Source organism: Microtus pennsylvanicus, chromosome 7 (genome assembly GCF_037038515.1).
Source record: "Microtus pennsylvanicus isolate mMicPen1 chromosome 7, mMicPen1.hap1, whole genome shotgun sequence".
Taxonomy (NCBI): Eukaryota; Metazoa; Chordata; class Mammalia; order Rodentia; family Cricetidae; genus Microtus; species Microtus pennsylvanicus.
Window position 1 is genome coordinate 98,666,400 of NC_134585.1, and position 8,114 is coordinate 98,674,513.

Below are 8,114 nucleotides of genomic sequence, written 5' to 3' on the forward strand. Positions count from 1 at the left end.
TTTAATATTAGCCTTGTCCTCTGTCTCTGTTCACCCCTCCCGTGCTTTCAGTTTGGTTTCCTCTCTCTAAATGTTTCTGTTAAGAGCCCTTTTTGAATATCAAACTCAGGAGTTGCTCTCAGCATCAATTATAAACCTCCCTTTGAGCCTTGATGTTATTGATCAACTTCCTTGACATGTCTTCCTAACTCCATCTTTCTGCTTTGTTCGGGAACATACACCTTTCCCAAGGATCAGCTTTTCCCCCTTTTCTTATCATGCTGGAGATAAAGCTCCTTTCTTGCAAACCTCCTCTTGTATCTCAGCCAGGCATTTCCCAAAGCATTACCTCACACCATGCTGACATATACTTGATATCTAGACGTCCGCATCTCAAAAGTCCACACATCCAAATGCTTCTCACCACACACGTTCCCTGGGAAGTCTTTCCCTCTGAGAACAGTCCCCTGTTTTGGTTTGGCTTACCTCTCCCCTAATGTTCATATGCCAGAGGCTTGCTCTGCAGGCTGGAGATTTGGGACATAGTGTGGACCTATGAGAGGGTACTATCCCAGAAGAGGTGAGGATCCTGGAAGCGGGAGAGTAGTGGCAGGGTCGTGGGCACACTCCAACATTCTTTCAGAAGAGAATGAAACATTTCTATTGGGATTCTAATGAGATTTTAAAAGTAGTTTATTTTAAAATTTTGAAGCTGGCCCCACCAAGACTGACTTCTTCTGCGATGTTGTGAATTCTTCTTTTCACAAGCCATCTCCTCATTGTCATTGGCCATGGGGTAACCATGGGCAGAAGGACCCTGTACTTCCCCAACAGCCTGCAGCATGCTCTTAAGTCATGAGCCAGTCAGCATTTCTTACAAAAGGAAAACATCACCATGCTATTAGTCACTTTAAGAATTTCACTTCAAGTTGCTAAAAATATACTAAAGCAGTTCTTAATCTATAGACGTATCACCATAGGGTTTTTGCATTAATAACTGCTCTGGATTTTGCTCTATTTTGGTGTCTATTCCCTCCTCTGAATTCCCATTTATTTTGCCATTAATCTTTAATTTAACTTGAAACTAACAGTGAGTTTTTCTCTAAACCTACTTATATTCATTTTGAAAAACTGATTTTTGTTCCATAACCCTCAGTGACTTTTAGTAAGTATTCTCAACTATTTTTAACATTTCAATCATTTAGCCAAATATGCTTGCTTAGTCCACTTTCTTTGTATTCTACATCCATTTTTATTTCTAACATATATTTGATTATTTATTTTTATTTATTGTTGTACGTGATGTGACATAGCGTATATATGATGAGAAGAAGCCAACTTGAGTGAGTCGGCTCTCTCTTTCCACCATGTGGGTTTTGGGCATGGAACTCAGGTCCTCCGGCTTGGAGGCAAGTGCCTTAACCTATTGAATCATCTCATCCTCCCTTATTCTCTATCTTTTAAGACATTGTTTCACCCAGTCTTTCTCCCCTACTGCAGTCTCAACACCCAGAGAGCGAGGACTTTGTGCTATTAATCTGTTTCTCCTACAATGTTTTTCATAATGCTGAGGTTGGGAAGGAATGCACTAGCTTTGGTGACCATTCCACCATCCCCGGTGCTGTCACATCCCCACATACAGGCTTTCAGTCTATGTGTTCCCTGGAATCACTGGGGAGATTCTGAGAAATACTCAGCCTCCGCCTACAGAGATTCCAATTTAATTGCCTTGGGTGGGATTCAGGAGATGGTATTTTTAAACGTTCCCCCAGACAATCTGAAGAACACCCAAAGTTAACTTTTGAGCTAGAGTAAAGTGTAGGCTGTGGAAACTTGAATTTTGAGTTTAGTTTAAGATTAATTTTCATGTACTATATTTACCTCAACAATCAAATCCACCCAAACGAATCATTTAGCCAGGTCCCATGCATGAGATTTTGATACTTAATAGACCTACCGCTAATGGGAAATCTATGCATAAAAAAGTACTCATTTTAACACAAAATATAGCATTTTGCATCTATACATAACTAGATTAGAATATTTAGATGAACATGCCATAGGACCAGAAAGAAAACATTCAAGGCACACATGTGTAGGCCTTTTCTTATCTATTTATTTAAACAACATTCCGTCTGTAATCCCAGCCCTAAGTGTATGGAGACAGGAGGATCAAGAAACAGTTCAACCTCAGTTTCAGAGTGAGTTCAAGGCCAGCCTGGGATAGGTGAGAGACTGCCTTAATAACAATAACAACAACAAAACCAAACTAGAAAACCTGGAACCTGTGCAGAATGGAGAGTGTTCAACATTTAGGAAGACATTTGAGGGAAATCCCTTCATCTCTACTCTAGTCCAGGATTCCTGAGAAAGTGACACAGACAGGGAATCTTCCTGTGAACCATGCATAGACAGAGTGTTTAGAGCCAACAGAAATTACACAAATGTGCAGGAGGAGAAATAGTGGATTACAAGCTTTCAGAAACTGTTTGTGGCTTTAAATCCTTCCTCTGACATCCTGGGAGAAAAAGATTTTTGCATTTGCTTAGGAAACTACTTACTCCAAGATTTACCTCCTAACATCTAAGCAGAGTCTCTTCACTTCCATTGCTTATGAGGAACCCTAATCTTGATGACCTACCAGGTTTTGCATTTCACGTCTTCACTTACATTGTATGGTTTTAGCATAGTTTAATGGCTTCTAGAAACGTGGTGATGTAGCACAAATAACAAAAACCCACAGATGGATATTGGGGTTCAAGCTGAAGATTAGAAAAACAAAACAGCCAAGCAACTAGAGACTTCTTACTTCTACCAAGGCTGGGCTACTACAACTGAGCCCTGAGCCTCTGTCTCCTCTCGTTTTATATTCCCCATTATTGCTGGGATTAAAGGCCTGTAACTCCCTAGTACTGGGATTAAAAGTGTGAGCCACCTCCACCTGGATCTGCTTCTGTGTTGATCTTGTGTAGCCCAGGTTGGCCCTGAAGTCACAGAGATCTATCTGCCTCTGTCTCCCAAATCCTGGGATTAAAGGTGTGTGACACCACTGCCTGGTTGGTCTCTAGTGGCTTAGTTTTACCCTCTGATCTTCAGGCAAGTTTTTTTTTTATTAAAAAATAAATAAAATATCACCATATGGTAAAAAGCTGCTGCTTCCTGTCTTGGACAAGCTGTAAAGATTTAGCCATAACTCCATTCTCGAAGCTTCACTTTACTCCCTGGAAATGTTCACACTTGATAGCAAACTTCCCATGCCACTTAAAAAAATCACAGATTTTCCTATTTTTTCTATTGTTCTTTTCCCGTTGCAAGTATGTGTATAGCTGTGTGTGCATGCTCGCCTGTGTGGAAGCATATTTGTGTGTATGTAGATATCCATCATGTAGGTGAGCGTGCATGTGTATGGCAGAGACTGATTTCCATAATCGTTCTTGATCTCTGCTTTCCCACTTTATTCATCAAGACAAGGTCACTCGGCCAATATCCAAACTTGCTGATCCAGCTAGTCTTGCTAGTCAGCCTGCTCTGGGAAATTACAGTTCCTGCTCACTCTCAGTCTTTGTGTGGATTCTGGGAAGATGAACCCAGCTCCTCACCCTTGTGCACAGGCAGCTAGTTCTTTAACCACAGAAGCATATGCATGCCCTGTTTGGTCTCCCCACACTTACCCAAGAAACCTTTTCCCCCGTGGTTTAATTAAAATAATGATTTTGAGTGTTACTCTACATCAAATACAGTTTTGAGGTCAGTGCCGATGAAGTCCTCAATATGCATATGAGGAGTTCAATGACACAGAAGTGCTGACTAGCAAAACCAAAGTCACACCGAATTTCAATGGCAAAGATGAGAAGTCCAGTCTCCTTATTGGGTTGTTCCTAAATATGCATTTACAATTGTACTGTATAAGGCTGAATCCTACCTTCTTTGGGAATCACACGGCATAGAGTAACCCTTGTAAAGATCTGAGCATCAGTTACTAAGTTTATAAAATAGGAGCAATTGCAGTTGCTTCACTTGCTGATGCATTAGGTTTGCTGACATACGGATGACACTGTTAAGCAGTCAGAAGTGTTTTAGTTAAAGGCGTTACTACTACTGTATGTCTATCACCTCCATCTCATTCTTGGCTCCCTGTGCTTACGTTCCCTATCTGTTCACCCAAATCTGCTTGATGCCTAAATGTTAAATAAACATATTAATGCAGCAATGTCTTCCTAGTCTATTATCCTATACTTGTGTACTGATGAATATCATCACCCCACAAAGTTTTCTTCTGGAATTAGATTACCCCTGCAATGAGTTTCTCCCTATTTCACAACTTTATATTTTACTTCCTCTTCCTGTCTCTTGTACCAACTCAGGCACACACCTCAGTTGCAAATAGGATGAAATTATTTTCATGTTTAACACATGTTAAAGAGTGCTAAAGTAGCCCTATTATGTGCTAAAGTAGCCATGTATGTGTCAAACAAGACATTGATGAATCTCTACTCTCAGTAATCTCCCAGTCTAATTCAGAAGACAAATACATTAACAGGAAGTTCAAACACTGAAAAGAGCATTGCTAGAAATGTATTTTGTATACTATTATAATGAAAACGGGAAACGAATTATAGACAATATGGCAAAGCAGAGAATTCCAAAGCTCAGTCTGTCTGTTCTGGGACTAGAGGTATGAGAATAACCAGCAGGTGTTGAGGGAGAGTGTTTCTCAACTAAACCATTTAATCAGCTACAGGATAAATATAGATAACAATGTATTTCAAAATAAAGTAGTGAACGCTGAGAAGGAGACGTGGTGTATATTTGAAGCACAGACGAGCTGTTGGTAATTGAAGGATATCAACTTCAGGGAGTAACTCGGGGAATCGATTCAGCATTTCTACAGTTTTCTCTATTTCATTTGAATTTTGTTATCATGGAAGAGGCCTTTGTCAATGTTCTCTGCAGTCACTACCTTCAATCTGAAGTTGATCTCAATTGGGTTTGGTCCTCAGTGACCATACAATCCAACTTGCCTGCTGCTGCTCTGGCTGCCGCACTGGCTCTGTGAAATCAAATGTAACATATCCTTTTATGCCTTAACTGTTAACATACTCATGTTCCTCTCAATCTTTTATCAGGTAGGGTGGACAGTGTTTACTTTAAAACAATCTTTATCATCAAATATCACTCTAACAATTTATCAAACACGCTATCGAATTTATATGAAGCTGTATTTGGTGACTTCAAAACTGGAACACTAGAGTTAAGGATGAAATTAACATTTAATTAAATAAGGCATGCATTGATACTAATAGTGTAATGATTATAAAATAACTCCAAAGCTTTATGAAAGCAGTCAAATTATACTTGGTTGAAATTTTTCTTTGCCTTCAATGGGTTTATAAAACCCCATTATTAGTAGTAACAGTGAATTACCTACCTATAATATATAATAATATACATACAAAATTCAATAAGCTATAGACACTCCTGATAATCATTTGGTCTTTAAATTTTCTTCATTGATTATATAGAAATACCCCAAGGGTTTTTATGGGCAGACAATTAAGCAATTAGACTTACAAGGCTTGCCAACTACAAAATCCTGTGGTTTCTCTGGGTCTTTACAAAGGTAGCTGTGTTAAACAAAACAAAATATCACAGTCTAGGTGACCCAAACAACAGAATTAACATTCCCTAAATGCTAGAGGTTATACATTCAAAATCTGAGTGTTAGCATGGTTGGGTTCTGGTGAGGGCTGACTTGTGAGACTGTAGATGCCTGTTTTCTGGAAGAGCCAGAGCAAGAGGAAGAGGAGGGTCTAGGAAGAAGGTGGCAACAATGATGAAAAATTAGTAACAGGTACAGAGAGGAAGCACGTGTAGTTCTCCTGGTAAACATGGGGGCACTGCCTTCCTGATCTCATCTAAAACTAAAATATCCTAAAAAAAAAAAAAAGACCTATATCGAAATACATTGCATTGTAAGGAACAAATGGGGACACAGTTCTTCCACGGCACTCTCTGCAAACCCCTCCGCAATACATACTCCACCCTATCCTGTGACCTCTGTGGGGTTGACATCTGTGTCACACTGCAGGCTGCAAGAAGGTCTAGTTCCAACAACAACCAGTGGAGGTGATGCAGACAGTAACACTGAGTTTGACTCTTAAGATCTCTGAACGCAAGAGAAGCTGAGAGCACTTTTCCCTAAAACGTCATGGATGCCCACAGCCGAGAAGTTCTGTCATCTCGAATCCAAGGTGACTGACAGCATCCACTCATTTTGTCCTATTTTATTCCCTTCAGCTTAGAAAGTCAGTTGTCTCTTCACATAAGCCAAAAATTTTACCAAATACCTCACCATACAGCATTATTTTCACCAAAATTATATCCATTTACTTCTCTTCTTTCCTTCCTTCCACCCTCCCTCTCTCTCTTACTTCTTTCCTTTTTTCTTTCTTTTCTTTCTTCTTCCTTTCTTTCTTTTTCTTTCTTCCCCCTTCCTTCATTTCTTCCTTTTTCTTCTTTCTTTCCTTCAGTCATTCTTCTCTCCCTTCCTCCCTCTCTCTCTCCCCATTTTCCTATATTTTTCTGTCTCTCTTCTTCGTCTCTATTTTCATCTTCTCTGCAGTAATATAAATAACTTGAGAATTTACCGAATCTTCATATTGTGGTTCCTTTTTCCTTCACCAACCTTCCTTCATTTCACCTGCATCCTCTCACACTTTCCAATAATCAGGTGGAAGGAACCACATTGATTCTTTAACACATTGCTTACAGACTTCCACAGTGAACTATCCAGTTGCATCCACCCAAGGTCTCCCAGTGACAAAACACCACAACATAGATCTGCCAAACTCTTTACCACTCAGCAATAATGTTCCTTATCCTCCTAAAAATGTGTCCATTCCACCCGAGGCCTCACTAGAATCACATATAACATTTATGATGGACTTGTCAAAATTCTTTCAGTCTCCTATGCATCATCAAATTTTAAATCTTCTTCGTTTTAAGGTATGTGTTAGAAAATCATCCCATCCCTTATCAATATCTTTTCATGTTGTTATCAGTCCAGAATAAAAAGTATCAAACGTCTGTGGTTTAAATAGCACAAGTTGATTTCCTGTAAGTTCTACAGGATGAGGCCCCAAAATTAAGGTTCAGGCATGTTGGGTGTCAATCTGAGATTTTTTTCTTTTCCTAATAAGTCTCTTTCCTCACTACATGTGGGCACTTCTTTAAAGGAACATGACTGAAAAGAATGTGTAGGCTTTCTTATTTAAGGTCTCCAATCTCATCATGATGGCCCTGCCTTCATAAGCACAGCTAGGTGTAATGATCTCATTAAAAAAAAAAACTCTTCTCCAAACATCATCACATTGGACATTCATGCTTTGATACATGAATGGGAAAGGCACAATCCAATGCATCAAGCATGTGTATTTTCAAAACACCTCTGTTCATGAAGAGACAAATTTTCACTATAAAATTGTTTTTTGGAAAAATCCATGAAACTACCTTCTGAGAAAAATTGTAATAAATATGTTTATCTTTTATCTGTAAAATTTGTTTTGTGAATGTTTCTTAGGGTTGAGTGGTGAACACCCTGTACATCTGATCCGAGTCAACGTATTCTATCTTGCTTTCAGTTCAGCATTTTTTGTATATAAGAAAGATAGCTGCTTAAAATACACTAAATTTAAAGTTAGATAAATAGGTGAAACATTTCTTTAAAATTATTAGAAGGAACTTCCATCTTAATGAGGACACTATAAGGTTTTAACTAACCAAATTCAGTATTTCACATGAAACTGAAAGTTAGCTGTAAACAATGACATACTGCTTAGTTTGACTGTGTAAGAAAACATGTTTTTAAAGAATTGAGAGTTTGTCAATTTTATAATTTATAATTAAATTTATAATTAAAACAGACTTAATAGATCTGTATTTTCAAAAATCCTAATTTCAATAAAGGCCATACTTAAGATAACCAGAGTAAATAAGTACATACCTTTTAAAAATAAAATTACAGGCCAGAGAAATGAGGGTTGTTAAGAGCACGGGTTGTTCTTCCAAAGGACCCAGATTTGATCCCAAATACCTACATGCAATTTATGACTGTCTGTAACTCCAATTACATGTGA